The sequence below is a fragment of the Pimephales promelas genome, chromosome 25 (assembly GCF_988280905.1).
Source record: "Pimephales promelas chromosome 25, fPimPro1.hap1.1, whole genome shotgun sequence".
Lineage (NCBI taxonomy): Eukaryota > Metazoa > Chordata > Actinopteri > Cypriniformes > Leuciscidae > Pimephales > Pimephales promelas.
This window is the reverse complement of record NC_142793.1, coordinates 2,303,184-2,327,343: the sequence shown is the minus strand read 5'-3', so window position 1 is coordinate 2,327,343 and position 24,160 is coordinate 2,303,184. Positions and strand designations below refer to the sequence as shown.

Below are 24,160 nucleotides of genomic sequence, written 5' to 3'. Positions count from 1 at the left end.
TAAAAATCTGCCTGACTCTATGGGAATTTAACATAGGACTTATGCACCCTGTATTTTAAGGAAAAACATTTATTTATTTATGATACATTATTCATTCACAAGGAAAATTGGTGTCCTTAAAGGTTGGAGTTTTCCTAATTTTTCTAATTAAGGCATTAAGATCAACATCCAAAAGATGATTTTTTATTCCTCTTTTTAGGCAACTTTAGCATGGGGGCCAACACTTATTCACACCACTGTAGTAAATAAACTTTTTTTTAAAAAAGAAGCGCGAAGACAAAGAATACACTCTTCTCTACAGTCAGATGTCCATGTGAACACACACACACACACATGAAGCCTCAACAGGCCATAATTAATAAATCAGGCATTTTGTCGCCCAAAACATGAGTAATTGAGTAACTCACGTTGAGTGCGAGAAACAAAAGCAGGACTAAATATGGTAAAAACCAAAGTGTGTGTTTGACACAGGACTAAGATTGAGTAAATTTAAAAAAACTGACAGAATTAACATTAAGAAAGAGACCGTTGTGTGTGTGTGTGTGTGTGTGTGTGTCCACTACAGCGGCTCACAGCAGATGAAGTCATCCAAGTGGGCAGCGGCAACGCTAATGAGCTTGACAGCTGACCGCGCTGGACACGACACACACACACACACACACACTCCTCCCCGCTCGGATACATATGCTCACACACCTGGCCCGCATCGTTACCTGTTTACAAATGACCGGCGATTTTGTGCTTGGTTCAGCAGCAACTGTTCGTCCCTGGTGTCATCATTAGGGTTTGAGAGTTCATGTTCGGTTATTATGCCTGTCTCTGGTGTTTTGTCCCTCTTGTTTTGTACACATAATCACGGCCTTTCTCCCTCTCGCCGACACCTTTTCTGCTAAATTATGCACTCTGGGCCACATTCCTCCAACACGGCATTTGCATGCTTTATTTGGAGGAATGCCATGTGTGTGTGTTTGTCATTAGAGAAACAATAGCTTACAGCGAGTTACAGAAGCTCATGCGGGATGGGTGTGAGGATGCTAACTCGCTAAGCTAACGACGGGAGAAACTAATACATTATTTCTTTTTCATTTCACTGAATGATTTTGGAGTGAAACATTTCAGTGTTGTTTGGAGTTTGTTACTGTGATTTTTGATTTTTTTGATGCTCATTTTTATTATTATATGTATTAATGTCATTAATAGGAACCTTCATTCAATCTCTGATATTCATTTCTAAGTTTCTGAATTAAAATCCATTGTATTTTTGAAGGTCAGGGAGATAAACTGACCAGATATCATCGTAAAGTGATTACAATTCTTGACGTTAAGCAGTGAAATGTTATATTTTGGTATTGTTATGAGCAGTGTGAAACGTGATTTAGTTTGACGTGTCGCACCTTGTCGTTCTTTGATTGGATTTTGTTTGTCATTGACTTTATAAATCACTTTTTCTATTGCCTACTATAAAATAAATAACTATGCTACCTTAATGAAATATCTTCAATATCACATAAAAATCCAAGTTAATTTTGTCTCAAATTTGCATCTATTATTTAATTAAATTTTTTTTCATAAAAGGAAATACATGTATAAACAACATTTTTTTTTTTAAATACACACAATATTTTATTTTTTGTTAGAATTCAATCAAAATATTTGAGAATGGAGAAATCATACTCCATTCATCAGTTTCAAGAACTACAATGATTATTTATTTCAGATCAGTATATGACACACTTTGTCATGTCAGCGGATGTTTGGGACTATTAGTGGATTCAAATGAAATAAGGTCATATTACTCTTAAATATAGTTTTTTTTTTTTTTTTAAATGGCATACTCAAATGTCTTCTCAGTTATATTTGTCAAGATGTAATTATTCAGAGCTAAAAACAGTTACTGTAAAGTGTTTAATCAAAAATGGCGTTTGTTTTCATCTCCAAGGTTTGGACAGAGCAAACATGAATCTGAGCAGAAGTGTCCATGTGTGTTTCGAGCGTGTGTTTTACGATCACACACACACTGTGTTTAATTCAGTGTAGATAAGCTCCAGACCAGTGTTTCTCTTCATAGTGAATGCAGTAAACACAGTAGTATGGCTGCACACACGCACACACACACACACACACGTACAGAGGCCATTTACAGCATCAATGCTATTGCACTCGGCCTGTCATATATATCTGGTGAGCGTGACACCTTGCTTTAACGCTTCACAGTGCGCCGGCCCACACACTCCACTGCTAAACTAACAGCACAATGTGGAGAAGCGTTCAGCGCTTCAGTCCTGACAGGACGAGCGGCGGGTGAAACATGGAGAGAGAGAGAGTTGACTCAGGAAATAGAGGAGGCCGTGTCTGAGATGTGTGTGAGATTCACAGGCTTTCTGAGAAGTAAATAGTTGTTTCCGTTCAAAGTTACAGATTTAATTTATATGCAAAACTGGAATGTCGCATAAAACGTTTTTTTTTTGTTTTGTTTTGTTTTATGCAACACTTTGACTCAAGTGTTTCAGAAAGACTAAAACAACATTTGAGATGCTGTGATTTGATTGGTCCGCTGTTTGGTCCAGTTATCCAATCACATCTTCTGCATGAGTTTGTTGTATTGCGCATCGAGGGATTCATTCACAAAATGTGTTTCACAGTTTATCTGCATGTCTTCTTAATGGATCAAAAAAATGTCTCAGTCGAGTGCATAATTTTTTTGTACATGTTTTAAATTAATGCACATCTTGGCATTTCTATCCAGTGTTTAAAAAAAAGTGATGGCAACTTTGGGAATCATGTTTAGGCCGAAAATATTACTTAATTAGGAAGATATCTTAATAAGGAATACACAATATATCAGTATAGGCCGATACATGTTCATCTTTAATGTTATCAGCTCAATATGAACATTTGGCCGATATACACTCCTGTATTGAACACCTATTCAATTTCTCATTAATGCAATTATCTCATCAACCAATCAATTTAGAGGTGCATTTAGAGGTGTGGTCCTGGTCAAGACAATCTCCTGAACTCCAAACTGAATGTCAGAATGGGAAAGAAAGGGGATTTAAGCAATTTTGAGCGTGGCATGGTTGTTGGTGTCTGAGTATTTCAAAATCTGCTCAGTTACTGGGATTTTCACACTCAACCATTTCTAGGGTTTACAAAGAATGGAGTGAAAAGGGAAAAACATCCAGTATGGGTCAGTCCTGTGGGCCAAAATGCCTTGTTGATGCGAGAGGTCAGAGGAGAATGGGCCGACTGATTCAAGCTGATAGAAGAGCAACTTTGACTGAAATAACCACTCGTTACAACCGAGGTATGCAGCAAAGACACAACACACACAACCTTGAGGCGGATGGGCTACAACAGCAGAAGACCCCACCGGGTACCACTCATCTCCACTACAAATAGGAAAAAGAGGCGACAATTTGCAAGAGCTCACCAAAACTGGACAGTTGAAGACTGGAAAAATGTTGCCTGGTCTGATGAGTCTCGATTTCAGATGGTAGAGTCAGAATTTGGCGTAAACAGAATGAGAACATGTATCCATCATGCCTTGTTCCCACTGTGCAGGCTGGTGGTGGTGGTGTAATGGTAATTTTCTTGGCACACTTTACCCCCTTAGTGCCAATTGGGCATCGTTTAAATGCCACGGCCTACCTGAGCTTTGTTTCTGACCATGTCCATCCCTTTATGGCCACCATGTCCCCATCCTCTGATGGCTACTTCCAGCAGGATAATGCACCATGTCACAAAGCTCAAATCATTTCAAACTGGTTTCTTGAACATGTCAATGAGTTGACTGTACTAAAATGGCCGCCACAGTCACCAGATCTCAACCCAATAGAGCATCTTTGGGATGTGGTGGAACGGGAGCTTCGATCCCACAAATCTCCATCAACTGCAAGATGCTATCCTATCAATATGGGCCAACATTTCTAAAGAATGCTTTCAGCACCTTGTTGAATCAACGCCACGTAGAATTAAAGCAGTTCTGAAGGCGAAGCACAATATTAGTATGGTGTTCCTAATAATCCTTTAGGAGAGTGACTTATATACATAGAGTACATTAAAGCCGATAAATAATGTAATATTTACTCCAGCCGAGACCCTCAACATGTTCAACATGATGGGTTTAAAATTGAAATATGATTGGAATCATACAAAATACAGTTATGTGCTGTCATATTAGGCTACACAAAACTAAAAAGAACAATATTATTGTGTGTTTAGGACGTGGCTTTCAATGGTGAAACTTTTGTTTGTGCAATCAGGCTATTAAAAGTTTTCTTTAAAAGATTTATTGGCCAATGTTTGTAAAACTACACTTCGCTTATACTTTTCTTCTCTTTCGTTCACTGATCTGGACTTCCAGAGGTTTCATTAACACTTCGGAAGTTTTCGTTCACCATTCTGGCACAAATCCCTCTTGGGGGGCGGGGCTAGCAGCGGTGTGTTCTCATTGGCTATTAAGTCTTTGATTGACAAGATCTTGTGTTGTGTGGATGTGAGAATCAGCAAGTAAAATATGTTGCCTATAATTTTGTTAATTTCTTGAAAAGTTGCATTCATTATTTTAATCACAAATCAGATTCCATACACAACGGAAATTATCATTATTATTATTTTTTTCATTATTATTAAAAGGGGTTAGCTTGTACATCGATTTTACAGCACGGATGTGATGTGAAATGTATCTGCAACAACCACGCCGCAGTCACGCTCACTTACAGGGGAACTCAACTATAAATCCTCTCAGCGTCTTCAGCCACTGTCCCCCTCCGACTCGTACCGTCGCAAATAAGATCCAAATTATGCAAATTATATTATCTTCTCACACCGAGAATTAAGACAGAGAGCAAATCAGATTGAATTCTAAACTGTTGAACTCAGTCGCGCCTCTGCTGCGTTAGACAGAGATCCAATTAGTTCAAATGCAAATTCCAGCTAATTAGTTTTTCATTTCATTTCATGGGTGCAAGCAACACTTTGGCATTATTTGCATATCCACCTAATTCTCTGCGATGAACATTTAATCTTTAATCTTTTAGTTTATTTCAAAAGGCTAAATGAAAACCGAGCGCGCGGATTCATTGGAGCGCTCGTATATTGCAGGAACGGGATATTCTGCACTCTTGTATACGATCCCTTTTTCATATCCAAATTGCAGGGACTTGAAGGGGAACACAAACCTGTCAATTTCAGGTTAATAGTCTCGCCGTGTGTCCGCACCGCTGAAGATTTATGCCTGAAATTAGTCAAATGTGATCAAATAGCAGCCCAGTTAATCTTCGGGCCCGTGTCCACGTCGGGCTTTATCTGCAGGCGTAATTGAAGACAACTGTTGTTCCGAGGCCCCGGCACAGGGACATCGGGGGTCGCCGACGCGCCTCTGTCACCGTGATGAATGTTTACGCCGTGACGCGCAGGAATGGAAGATTGTTTTAAACAGGTACACACTTAAAACCCCCGCGCGATCCGCCACGGCCATTTGACTGATTGGATGTGTGCCGTGCTTTGAAAACTGATATTAGCTCATTTGTTAAACTTGACTTGTTAAAACGGCCCCAATCACTCATCCTGTGTGTGTGTGTGTGTGTTTCCAGCGTAGAAGAGCCTGTGCGCACTCAGATCACGCTAATAAGCTTTATAGCTGCCAGTCTAGCGCTACACTACAGGTAATCACACATATGCACCAGTAAAACATCAACAGTCCAGTTCCAGGATTCAGTGTTTGTTTCCCCAAGCTCCCGGCTTTTGCATGTTTACACACAGTGTTCATAAACAAGCGAGGCAGAAAGTTGAGTTATTGCTCAAAATAAAAGATCTTCTTTATAAAAGTACTGGAGCGCTTTGGAAGGTGATGATTGTGTAGTGTTTGGGGATGTGATGATGTCATGATGATGTCATATATGTGATATCAATTGAATTATAATTAAATATTAATTTGTTCCTCTCGCAAAACTAACATCTAAACAAAATTTGGCACACAGATAAAGGATAGTCTCTAGCGCCACCAACTGCCCAAAGTTGCACTCATGTTAATGCTAATAACTTTTGAACCGTCGGCTAGAAACACTTTTCTTCTTCATCTGATTCCTTGGCTCAAAACGATTCGATTGCACTTGAATTTTCCGAAAAGCGACTTTTTCGAACTCAAAATCGATCATCTTCAGATCATGCCGACGAAAAGTTGTAGAATTCACATGGTCGTTTTTTAATAATATGGGAACGAATTCGACGAAGAGCATTTCAAAAATTTAAAGTGAGACTGTATCTCCGCAACGCTCTAGCGTATTCCGACCAAACTTGGTGTGTGTTATGACAGCGATGACCGGAGGATACCTGCTCAGTTTCGGCACAGTGCCACCTAGTGGTCCGGAGATTTGAAAAATGATTATAACTTCAGAAAAGTTTGGCCAAAAGTAATGAAACTCTGTAGATTTGGTGCGGTATGCCGAGTTGGATGTTATCAGCCATTTTGAATTGAATGCTATAAATTACTAATTAATTGGCATTTCATTTTATTACAGTACTGAATTAATTTTTTTTTTTAAATGCTAATAGCTTTTGATAATTTTTGCCTACTGTAAAAATTGGGACTTGCCAAGAACATTGATAATAGTATTTTCATAGTCTGCCGAACTTCCTGTCCGCTATTTAGATTTTCTTTAAGAAACTTCTTTTTCCAACTCCTCTTAGACTCCTGCTAGCTTAAACCCGTCTCCAAACATCTTCGTTCTTTTTACAGTTGGTGTAATACTCGTTAGCTTGAAATTTAGCATCTCATTCTGTCTCTGTGATGCTTGACCCCTTAATTGCTGCTTGCAGCTATATTTGTTATTATTATAATTATCAATATTATTTATTTATTTGTTTAATTTTGACCTCAGAATTATTGGTAAGTCTGAAGTACACACACACACACACACACACACACATCTCTGGCCTTCTTTTGACACTCAACTCCATCAGCGCTCCACCCTCCAAAATCCCTCTATCCTGTTCATCATCAGAACTGCACAATCAGATTAACCTGTGTGTGTATGTGCGTGTGTGTGTGTGTTAATCTCATTAGCTCAGCTCTCTAAGTACAGAGTCTCTCACTTGTGACTTAAGATAATGCCACCATAACACCAGTTTAAATAATTAGAAATCAACACAGGTGTGTGTGAAAGACAGTAACACACTGCTGAGCCGAGGGGAAATGTTGAGGACAGTGTGAAAGCAAAATTGTTTAGTTTATTAATAAATGTACACTATTCATTAGTACTTTATAAATAACAACAACAACAAAAAAAGCGATTCGTTCATTAAATTTTTTTTTAACTCATTTAATCAAGGCTGTGCGGGTGGAGAAAATATTGACCAATAATAGCATACTGTAGTTTATGTGAACCAATCAAATCCTGAATGATAAAATTAAGCTCCACCCAAAAATTATTTCTTTGAATATTCTCTTTAATTATCAATTAGTAATCAATAAGTGAAAATCTTAAAGCATTCATTCATTAACGTTAGAGTGATTTTTGCAGAGCTATCATTCTGGAGTGGTGCTCACTAAACAGGCCCATGTTAAGGTGTAAAGCAGGTGTAATGGGGACGGTGTACACACACACACACATACACAGACACACACAGATCCAGATGTGCTGTCAATGGAGGAGTGTGTTGAAGCCCTGAAGGGAGGCTGTGTGTGTTTGTGTGTTGACACGCAGGTTGACACAGTGCTAACAGAGACGATAACTGTTGAGTATGTGTTTCGTGCCCAACTGTGAATCTGTGTGTGCGTGTGTGTGCGTGTGTGCACAGTGTTGTGTTTGAAATATGACCGATAGATGCGCTATTGCTTTATCTCCAGTTGACAGCTTAATCTGAGAACCAGCTCATCCTGCTGGTTAAAACACACACACGTGTGCGTATGGTTTGCTGGTGTTGTATGTTTATGTTGAATGGTGTGTAAGTGTGATATCTTGAATGTGGACGGCAGTGACGGAGTGAGTCTTGGCAGAAGCTCAGAGCAGGGCAATTAGAATAATGAAAGCACTGGGCAGCTTTCAGTCTTGCCTCGTCCCCAACACACACCCCGTTTCAGAAATACAGCCTTTCATTTACAGTATCAGACTCGCCTCATCCCCAACACACACCCCGTTTTAGAAATACAGCCTTTCATTTACAGTATCAGACTCGCCTCGTCCCCAACACACACCCCGTTTCAGAAATACAGCCTTTCACTTACAGTATCAGACTCGCCTCGTCCCCAACACACACCCCGTTTCAGAAATACAGCCTTTCATTTACAGTATCAGACTCGCCTCGTCCCCAACACACACCCCGTTTCAGAAATACAGCCTTTCATTTACAGTATCAGACTCGCCTCGTCCCCAACACACACCCCGTTTCAGAAATACAGCCTTTCATTTACAGTATCAGACTCGCCTCATCCCCAACACACACCCCGTTTCAGAAATACAGCCTTTCATTTACAGTATCAGACTCGCCTCGTCCCCAACACACACCCCGTTTCAGAAATACAGCCTTTCATTTACAGTATCAGACTCGCCTCATCCCCAACACACACCCCGTTTCAGAAATACAGCCTTTCATTTACAGTATCAGACTCGCCTCATCCCCAACACACACCCCGTTTCAGAAATACAGCCTTTCATTTACAGTATCAGACTCGCCTCGTCCCCAACACACACCCCGTTTCAGAAATACAGCCTTTCATTTACAGTATCAGACTCGCCTCATCCCCAACACACACCCCGTTTCAGAAATACAGCCTTTCATTTACAGTATCAGACTCGCCTCATCCCCAACACACACCCCGTTTCAGAAATACAGCCTTTCATTTACAGTATCAGACTCGTCTCGTCCCCAACACACACCCCGTTTCAGAAATACAGCCTTTCATTTACAGTATCAGACTCGCCTCATCCCCAACACACACCCCGTTTCAGAAATACAGCCTTTCATTTACAGTATCAGACTCGTCTCGTCCCCAACACACACCCCGTTTCAGAAATACAGCCTTTCACTTACAGTATCAGACTCGCCTCGTCCCCAACACACACCCCGTTTCAGAAATACAGCCTTTCATTTACAGTATCAGACTCGCCTCGTCCCCAACACACACCCCGTTTCAGAAATACAGCCTTTCATTTACAGTATCAGACTCGCCTCATCCCCAACACACACCCCGTTTCAGAAATACAGCCTTTCATTTACAGTATCAGACTCGCCTCGTCCCCAACACACGCCCCGTTTCAGAAATACAGCCTTTCATTTACAGTATCAGACTCGCCTCATCCCCAACACACACCCCGTTTCAGAAATACAGCCTTTCATTTACAGTATCAGACTCGTCTCGTCCCCAACACACACCCCGTTTCAGAAATACAGCCTTTCATTTACAGTATCAGACTCGCCTCGTCCCCAACACACACCCCGTGTCAGAAATACAGCCTTTCATTTACAGTATCAGACTCGTCTCGTCCCCAACACACACCCTGTTTCAGAAATCAGACTCGCCTCATCCTCAACACACACCCCGTTTCAGATTTAAGACTCGCCTCGTCCCCAACACACACCCTGTGTCAGAAATACAGCCTTTCATTTGCACAATCAGACTCGCCTCGTCCGCAACACACAACCCGTTTCAGAAATCAGACTCGCCTCGTCCCCAACACACACCCTGTGTCAGAAATACAGCCTTTCATTTACAGTTTCAGACTCGCCTCGTCCCCAACACACACCCCTTTTCAGAAATTAGACTAGCCTCGTCCTCAACACACACCCCGTTTCAGAAATCAGATGCGCCTCGTCCCCAACACACACCCCGTTTCAGAAATCAGACTCACCTCATCCCCAACACACACCCCGTGTCAGAAATACAGCCTTTCATATACAGTATCAGACTTGCCTTGTCGCCAACACACACCCCATTTCAGAAATCAGACACGCCTCAACCCCAACACACACCCCGTTTCAGAAATCAGACTCGCCTCGTCCCCAACACACACCCCGTTTCAGAAATCAGACTCGCCTCGTCCCCAACACACACCCCGTTTCACAAATCAGACTCACCTCGTCCTCTACACACACCCGTTTCAGAAATCAGACTCGCCTCGTCCCCAACACACACCCCGTTTCAGAAATACAGCCTGTCATTTACAGTATCAGACTCGCCTCGTCCCCAACACACACCCCGTTTCAGAAATACAGGCTTTCATTTACACTATCAGACTCACCTCTTCCTCAACACACACCCCGTTTCAGAAATCAGACTCGCCTTGTCCCCAACACACACCCCGTTTCAGAAATCAGACTCGCCTTGTCCCCAACACAGACCCCGTTTCAGAAATACAGGCTTTCATTTACACTATCAGACTCACCTCGTCCTCAACACACACCCCATTTCAGAAATCAGATTCGCCTTGTCCCCAACACATACCCCGTTTCAGAAATCAGACTTGCCTCGTCCTCAACACACACCCCATTTCAGAAATCAGATTCGCCTTGTCCCCAACACATACCCCGTTTCAGAAATCAGACTCGCCTTGTCCCCAACACACACCCCGTTTCAGAAATACAGCCTGTCATTTACAGTATCAGACTCACCTCGTCCCCAACACACACCCCGTTTCAGAAATCAGACTTGCCTCTTCCCCAACACACACCCCATTTCAGAAATCAGACACGCCTCAACCCCAACACACACCCGTTTCAGAAATCAGACTCGCCTCGTCCCCAACACACACGCCATTTCAGAAATCAGATTCGCCTTGTCCCCAACACACACCCCGTTTCAGAAATCAGACTCACCTCTTCCCCAACACACACCCCATTTCAGAAATCAGACACGCCTCAACCCCAACACACACCCGTTTCAGAAATCAGACTTGCCTCTTCCCCAACACACACCCCATTTCAGAAATCAGACACGCCTCAACCCCAACACACACCCGTTTCAGAAATCAGACTTGCCTCTTCCCCAACACACACCCCATTTCAGAAATCAGACACGCCTCAACCCCAACACACACCCGTTTCAGAAATCAGACTCGCCTCGTCCCCAACACACACGCCATTTCAGAAATCAGATTTGCCTTGTCCCCAACACACACCCCGTTTCAGAAATCAGACTCGCCTCTTCCCCAACACACACCCCATTTCAGAAATCAGACACGTCTCAACCCCAACACACACCCCGTTTCAGAAATACAGCCTGTCATTTACAGTATCAGACTCACCTCTTCCTCAACACACACCCCGTTTCAGAAATCAGACTCGCCTCTTCCCCAACACACACCCCATTTCAGAAATCAGACATGCCTCAACCCCAACACACACCCCGTGTCAGAAATACAGCCTTTCATTTACAGTATCAGACTCGCCTTGTCCCCAACACACACCCCGTTTCAGAAATCAGACTCACCTCGTCCTCTACACACACCCCGTTTCAGAAATCAGACTCGCCTCGTCCCCAACACACACCCCGTTTCAGAAATCAGACTCACCTCGTCCTCTACACACACCCCGTTTCAGAAATCAGACTCACCTCGTCCCCAACACACACCCCGTTTCAGAAATCAGACTCACCTCGTCCCCAACACACACCCCGTTTCAGAAATACAGCCTGTCATTTACAGTATCAGACTCACCTCGTCCTCAACACACACCCCGTTTCAGAAATCAGACTCGCCTCGTCCCCAACACACACCCCGTTTCAGAAATACAGCCCGTCATTTACAGTATCAGACTCACCTCGTCCCCAACACACACCCCGTTTCAGAAATCAGACTCGCCTCGTCCCCAACACACACCCCGTGTCAGAAATACAGCCTGTCATTTACAGTATCAGACTCGCCTTGTCCCCAACACACACCCCGTTTCAGAAATCAGACTCACCTCGTCCTCTACACACACCCCGTTTCAGAAATCAGACTCGCCTCGTCCCCAACACACACCCCGTTTCAGAAATCAGACTCACCTCGTCCTCTACACACACCCCGTTTCAGAAATCAGACTCACCTCGTCCCCAACACACACCCCGTTTCAGAAATCAGACTCACCTCGTCCCCAACACACACCCCGTTTCAGAAATACAGCCTGTCATTTACAGTATCAGACTCACCTCGTCCTCAACACACACCCCGTTTCAGAAATCAGACTCGCCTCGTCCCCAACACACACCCCGTTTCAGAAATACAGCCCGTCATTTACAGTATCAGACTCACCTCGTCCCCAACACACACCCCGTTTCAGAAATCAGACTCACCTCGTCCTCTACACACACCCCGTTTCAGAAATCAGACTCACCTCGTCCCCAACACACACCCCGTGTCAGAAATACAGCCTGTCATTTACAGTATCAGACTCGCCTTGTCCCCAACACACACCCCGTTTCAGAAATACAGCCTGTCATTTACAGTATCAGACTCGCCTTGTCCCCAACACACACCCCGTTTCAGAAATCAGACTCACCTCGTCCTCTACACACACCCCGTTTCAGAAATCAGACTCACCTCGTCCCCAACACACACCCCGTGTCAGAAATACAGCCTGTCATTTACAGTATCAGACTCGCCTTGTCCCCAACACACACCCCGTTTCAGAAATCAGACTCACCTCGTCCTCTACACACACCCCGTTTCAGAAATCAGACTCACCTCGTCCCCAACACACACCCCGTTTCAGAAATACAGCCTGTCATTTACAGTATCAGACTCACCTCGTCCTCAACACACACCCCGTTTCAGAAATACAGCCTTTCATTTACAGTATCAGACTCGCCTCATCCCCAACACACACCCCGTTTCAGAAATACAGCCTGTCATTTACAGTATCAGACTCACCTCGTCCTCAACACACACCCCGTTTCAGAAATACAGCCTTTCATTTACAGTATCAGACTCGCCTCGTCCTCAACACACACCCCATTTCAGAAATCAGACACGCCTCAACCCCAACACACACCCCGTTTCCGTAAATACAGCCTTTCATTTACAGTTTTCTGACTCTTGCTGTTTAGTACTGGATGAGGCCGTATCATGAACTTGTAAAAGAAGGTGATTGTGTTCAGAAATTAACACATTTGTAATCATATTTTCATTACAATTATAAAACACACAATTCAACACTCTTTTAACTTGGATCCATAAGCAACTTCCCACACATATCTGCATCACACGGGGGGTTTCAGCACTGATATTCTTCACACACTGTAAATATCCATTTTAGTTATTATGCAGAATTCACTGTAAATGTGTGTAATATGAAGGATATGTTCAGAATGTAATACTAGCCTATCTGTAAAGATTCACTGGCGGTCAAAAGTTTTGAATAATCAAGATTATTGTGATATTGTAAAAAATGTACTTTCTATTTGAATTTATTTTTAAAAAATGTATTAGTATTATGAATCCTGAAAACAGTTGTGCTGCTTAATATTTTTGTGTAAACCGTGATACAAACCCTTTCGAAAGTTTGGGGTTTACAGATACAGAGACAATAGATTTAAGTGGCAGTAAAGACATCGACAAAGTTGGAAAATATTATATTTTGAATACACACTGTTCTTTTGAACTTTGAATTCATCAAAGAATCCTGAAAAGAAAAATGTCACACTTTCCACAAAAAATAATAACTGAGTATCATATCTTCATATTAGAGTGATTCCTGAAGGATCGTGTGACACTGAAGACTGGAGTAATGATGCTGGAAATTACACTACTATATAATCACATAGAAAACTGATGATATTTCACTATTTTTACTGTGTTTTCGATCAAATAAATGCAGTTGAGCATAAGAGACTTCTTTCAGAAACATAAAAAAATCTTATCAACCCCAAACTTTTGAATTGTGTGTGTGTGTGCGTACATACATACACACATACACCCGCTGTACACATGCTGCAAAACAAAATCGATGCCATTCTTTAAAGCGATCCTGTTGCCCTCTGAGTGTGAGTAGTTACGAGTTTAATTCCTTATTAGAAAAAGACAGACTATGTTAGATTCATCAGCACAAAGGTTAATCAAATTACTCTCCCGCCATCAGACACTCAAGACTAAACGAGCAGAAGAGCGAGCGAGAGCGAGGGAAGCTGTCCTGCCCAATCCAAGGTTTTTTAATTGCGGATAATGTGTGTAATATGTCATAATTCATCTGGGGAAGGTGGGCAACAGTCGGCTGGCCTCTCATCTCCTGTTCCTCTGACATTTCATTATCCGGGTTTTACAGGCTCGGCTAGCGTGATGATAACACACTCGCCGTCTGATCGGTGAATCACAAGCCTTCACTTACATTTCCACTGTCTAATCACGAGCGCTTTGGCTTTTAGCTCTCCGCTAGATGAGAATTTACACCAAAGATCTGAGGGTTGGGAAGAAACGTTTATCTGATCGGCTGTTTTTAGCACCACTGTGTTTGGGTGGAAAAATGACCTGATCTGAGCTTGAACACTGAACGTTAAATATGATTAAAAGGAATATTTTAGTTAAAGATAACTTGCGCTCCGTGCCACAATAAAAATAGATTTTAATTTTAAGTTGTCTGAAGAAAATGTGAGTAGTACTTATTGCTTTAACTATGCTACGGTTGAAGTCTGTGGTTGCTAGGGTGTTCTGTGGGGTTGCTAAGGGCTTTCTTGCATTTAGCCAGCTTAAAATATCATCTTTGATATTCTGGTCTAATAGAAAAATATGTTACACTCTATTTTAAGGTTTTCCTGTTAATTTTGCATGCACATGTTGCGCACTTTATGGCATGTAATACATACGCACTCCACACACCTAATCCTACCCAAGGGGGTTTACAGTGTGTATTTTTGGTGTAGAATGGTATGAGAAATTAAATTTGTGTTATAGATACGAACTTTCATGAGATCGCGTTGTATTTATCAGTATTATAACATATAAATGTTCATTTGCAGTTTAAGTTGCTTATACAAAGACATTTTACTTTAACATATTTCAGGCGATTTTTAGTTTGGCAAAAACTGTTCATTCGTTCACACACAGAAAGCGATTCATTTTTAAACAGTCTTTTTGCGGCTATTCAATATTGCAATTACAACAGCACTTAATAATAAACATACTACGTCAGCTTGATCCGTCGCTCCTCGAAATGAATTTAAACCAGCACTTCTGATGTATCACAGGATTATTCCGTAGGCTACGTTCACACCGGACGCGAATAGCGCATCAAGTTCGCGTCTACCGCGTCTAGTTTGACGCTTGACCACTTTGTGTTAATTTGCGTGTCAAGAGCGAAACTGAAGCGGGTAAAATAAAAAGAAAGCGAAATTTACGCGCGTCAAAACCGAAACCCGTTGACGGCCATCTTTGTTTATGTTGATCGAGCATTCATCGAGATTCACCGCACTGTATTTACTCTGGAGAGCTAGAACAGTGGCGTGGGGATCATCGTCGCCGTATATTTGTGTCCACCGGACCCTTCGGAGGCGAACCGTTTGGCTATAGTTTCACCATTTGCTCGCTCCAGGAGCTGCGCTGGATGACGGCCGCTGTCAGCGGTACTTCCGTCTGTCCCGCGCCCAGTCTGATGACCTGTTGTCCCGCATCGGAGCGAGGATCACCCTCGCCCTCATCCTTCTAATCTAGCGGCCATTTATTTTTGTTTTGATGATAAATAGCCAGCTTCCAAAAGTTATTAACCTGTCCTGTGATTTTTTCTCTCTCTCACGTCCAGACACGAACTTATGCACATATGTTGATTACATCATAATACTATTTCATATAATCTAGATAGCTGATGTCTTTGATGTCACTTCATTTAGGTATTACTTCTAAGCAAATATCTGTATATGTGATTAAATTTCATTCCAATTTTGAATGGATTGACAGCTAATGATTGAGTTGAGCCTCGTTTCGTTCACCCAGGCCTTGCCTGTCTCTCTCTCTCCCCGTCCTCATGATTCAGTCCTGATGGATGGATGGCATGGTGTTGGGTCATTCCTCAGCCTGACCCTGTTCCTTCACCAGATCAGTCACAGTTCAGAGACAGATGGACTGACTGAGACGCTGGGAAAAGAGAGAGATCTACTGCATGTCTAAAAGTCAGTGTCATTGTGCGGAGGGAGTCTACGTCCCGAATATTACCCACAGTGCACTGCTGAGTCACTCAAACGTGAGGTGTGTGACACGAGAGCACTGTTTGGATTTCACAGTCGTCCCCTTACGTCACGCACAGTGCGCAATTCCTCCAAAAAAACACTTGAAACGGTGTGTGTTTGTGTGTGTGAAAGGGCTCTAACGACTTCACAGGCCATTAGTCTCTCTGCATGCTCTGTCACACCTCATTATCCTCGCTAACACACATGTTAGCTGATGCCTGGAACACACTCTGTTTGGGGAAAACTGCTCCTTTACAAACTAGTTATTGCTAACTCTCAAAGTGTTTCTACTGTGAGACAAAATGTGAGCTGTGTTGTGGACCAGGGCAGGGATCCACTACCTCAGGACATGCGGCCCGAGACCACCAAAGCCTGCTAAACACCAGGGAGCTTGCTGTGTGTAGTGCAAACTGACCACCAGTGCCCCCTAGACGCAGGGTATAGAGTGCAGTTTCACACCAAGGGCTCCTCTGGACGCATGCACGATGAACACCAGTCCCTACAGCCGGTGCAGCTGAGTGGGTGACGAGTTACAATAATATTACTGTGATAATCCACATTTAAATGTATGGGGATTTACTATCACACACGAAACCACGTAAAACACATTTATATCACATTCACTGGTGTGAATCCGGATTCAATAAACCCCATTTGCTAAAAGTGTGAATGCTCTTGAGACCTGGATAGGGGCCTGTTATCACACATGAAACATGTTTATTTTGCATTCACACTGGATATTTTGGTGTGAATCCGGATTCAATAGACCACAATTGGTGAAAATGTGAATGCTTTAAGATATGATGTGGCTCTGCTATCACACATAAAATCACATTAAACGCATATTTGTGGCGCATTCACACTGGATATTTTGGTGTGAATCCGGATTCAATAGACCACATTTGGTGAAAGTGTGAATGCTTTAAGATATGATGTGGCTCTGCTATCACACATAAAATCACATTAAACGCATATTTGTGGCGCATTCACACTGGATATTTTGGTGTGAATCCGGATTCAATAAAGCCCATTTGGTGAAAGCGTGAATGTTCCTTAGACATGACGGGGCCCTGTTATCACACATAAAATTGCATGAAACACGTATTTAGATGGCATTCACATTTTGGTGTGAATCTGGATTCTGGGAACTCCAACAACTGCTTCTTCTGAAGGTGATTTGGATGCATTATTTTGCATTCACACTGGATATTTTGGTGTGAATCTGGATTAAATAGACCACATTTGGTGAAAATGTGAATACTTTAAGATCATGATGTGGCTCTGTTATCACACATAAAATCGCATTAAACGCCTATTTATGTCGCAGATATTTAGGTGTGAATCCGGATTCAATAGACCACGTTTTGGTAAAAGTGTGAATGCTCTTTAAACCATGACGGGGCCCTGTTATCACACATAAAATTGCATGAAACACGTATTTAGATTGCATTCACATTTTGGTGTGAATCTGGATTCTGGGAACTCCAACAACTGCTTCTTCTGAAGGTGATTTGGATGCATTATTTTGCATTCACACTAGATATTTTGGTGTGAATCCGGATTCAACAGACCACATTTGGTGAATGTTAATACTTTAAGATCATGATGTGGCTCTGTTATCACACATAAAATCGCATTAACCTGTTTGTGGTCCGACGTGCCGTATACGGCCAACAGGGTGGTTTATAGGTTTAACTTTGTGAAAGACAAAACAAAACAAACACAAAAGTAAACATAATACATATCTTTGGAAAGCTGAGAAACTCGTGATTCGAACGACGTAAACCATTTTAAGATACAATCAACACAGCGGGCACAATCTGTCTCTTTGTCAGACCACCAACAGCCAAAACAAACCAACACAAACTGGAAGAAACTCACCAATTAGCCATCTGTTAGTCCACATTCCAACAAAAATGGTTTGGTTTCACTGTAAAGCGTCCATACAATCCAATTTGAAGAAGTTTTTAGTCCAAAACAATTGTATATATGAATAAACATCCATGGAATGCAATAGTAGCATTTCGCGTTAGCCGACAGCGCTATCACAACTTCGACGCACTAACACTATTTGATCTGTCTAACTTCAGTTGAAACGTAAACATTGGAGAAAAAAGTATGTCAAAATGGCCGCTGACCCCCGAACTATTGATTGACAGGTCATTTTAGCCAATCGGCGAGTGTTAGGGGTGTCTTCTGATGTTCCAACAACCAACGAGCTCGCCTGGTGAAATCTGTACCTACCTCTCTTTGAGTGACAGTTTATCTATCCAGTTGCAATAGAGAATGAAATGACGCTATTTTCTGATAGCCAATGAATTTCTGAAAAGACTGAAATGCAGCTTTAGTGGCTGGAATCATCCGATTACGTTATATTTCATGCGTAAAGCGAAAGTGATCCTCTGCGCGTTTGTGCGTAAACACAACATTGAACGCGTTGGTGAGTGAAAGGAGGTAACAGATGTGAAATGGCAAAGATAATTAGAAAGACGCACTTATTACTCGAAGAAGTGATTGAACAGTGTATTCTCCGTGACCGTGGTGAGTGGGAGGACATTTGTGAGCAAGAGAGCAATCGATGTTGTTGTCTGGTTAGCACGACTAGCAGAGGACCCTTTTGGATGGTGGCCACGGCACTCACGTCACGAAAAGTAAGTTTTATTATATTGCCCAACATATTTGACTGTATATACTGAGACATGTGTTTGTTTTAGGTGTACTAAAACAAACACATGCCTCAGTTGAGGTGTGTCAGCTTTTGCCGTGTGTGTTTGTGTGAGTGTGTTCAACATAGCATTACCTGCTAGCTAGGTTCTCTGGTGTGCGCTCGTAACGTTACAGCACTATTTAATATGTGGCCTTTTTGTGAGTTGAAATTGCTAAACACGCAAAACATACATGTCTTGTGTGTGTGTGTTTACATGTGCTAACTTATGTCGTGTTTGTTTATGTCATAGCTCATGATGTGCGTGTGCGCTCATGAACTGCATAATCCTGGTTCTTTGTGTGCATGTGTTTCTGTTTATTTTTGTATTCACACGCATATAATGTCAATGTTTTGTAAATTATTTCCCTTTTTTATATATCACAGACCATCATCTGAAAATTAGTGAGTGAATTCTGGGAGCCAGTCAGAAAAAAACAACATACTGGAACAGAATGACAGCACCTTATCAGGAGAGGAGCCCCATCATTTATCTTTCCAGAGAGGTTCTGCCAGCTAAACAACAAGTGGACGGGGAGGGTGAGATGCAGAGGAGAACTGGCTTTTTCTTTTTTCAAGTCTGTGCATATCACTGGACACAGCACTGCAGGTCGTCACACTTTTTGTGTGTGTGTGTGTATATATGTATTTATATATATATATATATATATATATATATATATATATATATATATATATATGTATATGTAGTTTCAGTTCTAATATTAAAGTGTTTTAGTACCATAGCACTTGTTTTGTCTCTTTATTTGTAGAAAGTTTGGTTTCAAGAATTGAAAAAAAAAACACTATAATGTGTTTATGCTTCAGTTACTATGTGTCATCAATATTTACAGTGAATCTGGCTAAGGAATATGATAGCCCTAAATGTAACCTTTCATTAGAGCCCAAAATTATGACTGTAGAGTAAAGTATTCAAGAATAGCAGCATTTTATGTGTCTATGATCACAAAGGGTCATTTGGAGTCTCCAAGTGGCTTTTTTTGGGAAGCGCCTAGATATACACTTAGATAAACATGTGTAAAACACTCATTTTCTTAGATATCATCATCAAATTTTAAACTCTGTTTGGTAAGGCTTCATGCTGTGATCCAGTTGTGTTTTCTAGCTCATAGCTCCCAGCTGTAGTTATCTGCAGGCATCTGTTTACACAAAAAAAATGTAGGCGGAATTTTTTTGTCATTTTTCATTGTGTTCAAAGTTATATTACTCAAGACCAGTAAGACTTACAGTGATTTTGACTGTTTAGGAACAAACCTCTGAGTGTCACCTTTCAAAAGAGAGCAAAAGCATGCATATACTCCAAATGGTTCAAGAACAGCATGCAATTTAATTTGGATAGGTCTTTTTTAGGCGTTTCGGGCAAATTTTGCAGGCCTTCTAAGAGGTTAAACGCATATTTATGTCGCAGATATTTTGTTGTGAATCCGGATTCAATAGACCACATTTTGGTAAAAGTGTGAATGCTCCTTAGATTTTGCATTTAGAATTGCATGAAACACGTATTTAGATTGCATTAACGTTTTGGTGTGAATCTAGATTCTGGGAACTCCAACAACTGCTTCTTCTGAAGGTGATTTTGAGGCATTTGTCTTTACTGCTGGCCATGGTTTTCCATGTTTCAGTTGCTCTGAGCTTGTCCCACCTGTCGGCAGATTTCTGTGGTTGGGCTTACTTCCATAAAAAAGTACCCCTGTAATTTCCAGAAAAGCATCTCTGTTAATCCATCAAGACACCGTAAACAAATGAAAAGAATAGGGGTGTAATTGATGTCCCCCTCATGCGGCTGCACTGTCATTATTTGTGTTTGCGGGTCTGTCTCTATTCCCTTCACTGCTCCTCCAGACGGGTCATCCATTAAACATCGTGGTAAACAGCGGGCTCTCTCGGGCTTCGGGACCCACGCCGTTACCTTGACTTGTAAAATATATGGTGTTTTCAGCCGCAGTTCACTCGACCTCCCTCCAGCATGGGGAGATTATGTAAAACCTGAGTTTGTGTGTATATACAGTTTGTACTACTTTGACAAACAAGTATTCGTTGGCAGATGCTTTGTCCAACTTTTACTGCATTCAAAGTATACTTTTAATCGGTGTATAGATATGTTTCCTTGGGATCAAACCCATGACTTTGGCATTGCTAGCACTGCGAACTACTTTAAAAGCTTCAGAAGCCTTAAAGTCATGATGAAATGGAAGTAGTGAGATATTTTCTTCTATATTGTTCTGTACATCCTAGTTTAACAAAGAAAAAAATGTAGGGCTGGGTTCCGTCCATTGGTTGTTAATTGGATTTGGGGATTTTTAACGAAGCAATGCGAGCTTGAGGTCGACTTTGGAGCGCCAGGTTTAAGCAAACTAAATGATTTTAGAAATCCAGCATCATCAACAGAAAAAAGTTCCTCTGGAAGACTGAGTTATTAATCATTACATGGTCAAAATAAAAATAAAAAAGAAACATCACAGATGATTTGTTTACAATAAGCCCAATACCATGGATTTAGTAAATAAATAAAAAATAAATAAAGTGAATTCTAATTTCATGTCGACAGGAAAAATGAACTATAGTGGAAATGAACTGATCAGGTACCGACACTCGAGTGGAAATGTTTGGTTTCGGAGAGAGAAGGGGAAATGGACACATTGCGGGTGAGATTCGAACCTGTACTTAATCAAATTATTCCTTAAAAGTTAACCATTTAAAATGAGTAACGTTTACACCAAAAAATTAAACAAAAATATCTGAATAACAGACAGACGTCAAATATTAATTAAGAACTCTTTATTTTATATTGCCAACATTGAAGACACCTGATTTCAACAAGCAGAATCACTGAAGGAGAAACCTAAAACAAACACTGATCACCATAATGGTGACTTAAATGTAAGTTTTGTTTTTTTTGTAAGTTTTTTGTAAGAATTTTAATGTCGACAGGAAAAATGAACTATACGTAGTGGAAATGAACTGATTAGGTACCAACAGTCGAGTGGAAATGTTTGGTTTCGGAGAGAGAGAAGGGGAAATGGACACGTTGCGGGTGAGATTCGAACCTGTAATTCCCATTAGATCACCACAGCTCAATGTGCACTGCTCTCAGTTTTGCAATCGATCTTGCCATGATATTACTCGGTGTCATCGAAGTGGACCAGTTTCTGTTTGACTAATTGTTTGTATATTTTCACATCAGTTGCTTATTTCTTTATATTTAAATGTTATTATTAATTCGTCAAGACTGACTGACACAACCAATTCCAGTGCAATATTTCCAATTGGCTCTTGAAAACACTGAAAGACTACTCGACTACCTCATATGTGTGGATATAATGCATCATTTGATGAATAACTGCTGTCATGATCAGTAGAAACTATACAAACATCTCTTTTCAATTAAATTCCATTGGCGCAACATTAATTGCAGCAGGAAAATAGTGCTGAGGTGTGATGGTAGATGTGTATAATGAGCCTCATTTACATAGAATAGAGGTGTGTTTGCGCATGAAAGAATGACAGTAACTTCATTTAAAAACAATGCAGCGCTATCCTAGCGCATTTAGCGACTGGTTGAACTGGATTGTGGAAGCTTAGGGAATAAGAAGCAGGTTTTTGCCGTGAGAAACACCATTTTTTGCGGCGGCGTCTCCCAAAGCTCAGAGAGAGAGAGACGAGAAGCGAGAGCATTCGGTCCCCCTTTGCACAGGTTGACACAATATTTCAGCTCAATTATGCGGAGGTGTGTTTGTTTTCACGTGACGGTCACATGCACGCGTGAGAGAGCGCGAGAGGCAGAGGTGAGTGTGTAATTTGGAGGTAAAGTCAGTGCATTGACAGTGATTACTGCTTTAATTGGAGGGAAGGGGCAGCGGGAGACAGCCGCCCAGTCTCCTACCAAGACACTTTTAATGAGTTTGTTTAGCTGAGAGAGAAAGAGAGAGCATCCCTGCTGTGGAAGAGACTGTAACACCCTCCACCTCTCCCTGGTTTTATATACTAATGACTTATGTACTCAAATCACCACACTGAATACTGACGAGACCATTTTATCTGATATTAGCTTGTTTTTATAGCAACATTGCCCAATCGAAACTTATCTGAGTTGATCACTAGATTTTTAAGGCACATTTTTCATTTCATTTTCTCTTTCTGTTTTTATTTTATATATAAAAAAAACAACATTTGATGATTTATACATGGTTAAACATGTTTATTTTTTATTTTTCTCTTGGATTTTAATGTATCTTGCCGAAACATATTTATAGTTAACCTTAACCCTAAACTGCAAAATCATTTTAGACCTTTCACAGTAACACCCTGTTATTTTATTAATAAATAAATTATAGATTTTTTTTTTTTTTTTTGGTCACAACCACACTCTAAAAAACAATAAGTGAAATTTACTTAATTTTTTTCAAGGCAAGTTTTTGCACTGATATTTTTTGAGTAAATTTCACACATATAATTAAGTAAACTATACTTTACTAAGTTAAGTGAAAATAACATAAGAAATTGAGTAATTTTTATTTAGCTAATTAAAGATTAAGTAATGTCTATTCTATTTAATTATTTTTTTCTTATTACAACATTTCACTCATACTCATACTCATGATTACTTGCAGTGTGTCATCATGTCTTCACTTTTGATATAGCATGTGTGAATGCAGACCTCAATACTTAATTTAAATGTGTCATTTTAAGTAGAAAATGAACTCCAAATGTCACAAAATGGCAAATTACTATAATCCTAACAACAAAAGTAATGATAAAATCGTTTAAATACAGCTGGAAAACAGTGAAAAATCAACCTAATTAATTATTCATGGCCCAGTGCATGATGGGAACACCAGTATCAGAAAAGTTGAGTCATTTTACTTAATTTTATAATGTTGATATTTACACTTTCATTTCTACACGATTTAATTGAGTTCTACTATAGAATTTACTTATTTTTTAAATTCTTGCCTGAAATAACCTTTTTCATGTAAATTAAATTGTTTTTTTCTGTAGTATTTACTTCACCACAAAATCATTTTTATCAGTGCATATAAACTCTAAATTGTAAAGACATTGTTTGGGATTTTTTGACTATTGCGATGCTGTAAGTGAAAAAATGGCTTAACATGTGTTATGCAAAGATACACTGTAAAAATGAACACACTTTGTCTAATCAATAGAATTGTGGCAACAGATTACAAGCAATATTATTAATTAAATTGCACAAATTAGAATTGAGTAATAATTAATCAAATTATTCCTTAAAAGTTAACCATTTAAAATGAGTAAAGTTTACACCAAAAAATTAAACAAAA

The 24,160-nt window shown here is 40.7% G+C and overlaps 1 protein-coding gene and 1 long non-coding RNA gene across 3 annotated transcripts in view; both read left to right on the top strand.

The window, feature by feature from the left end:
- wwox (WW domain containing oxidoreductase) overlaps positions 1 to 24,160 on the top strand; it is a 268,954-nt gene that overhangs the window by 217,032 nt on the left and 27,762 nt on the right. The window lies entirely within an intron of this gene.
- Positions 18,532 to 19,585, top strand: LOC120482268 (uncharacterized). Its single transcript, XR_005623436.2, has 2 exons — positions 18,532 to 18,786; positions 19,227 to 19,585. It is a non-coding gene; the product is annotated as an uncharacterized LOC120482268 (long non-coding RNA).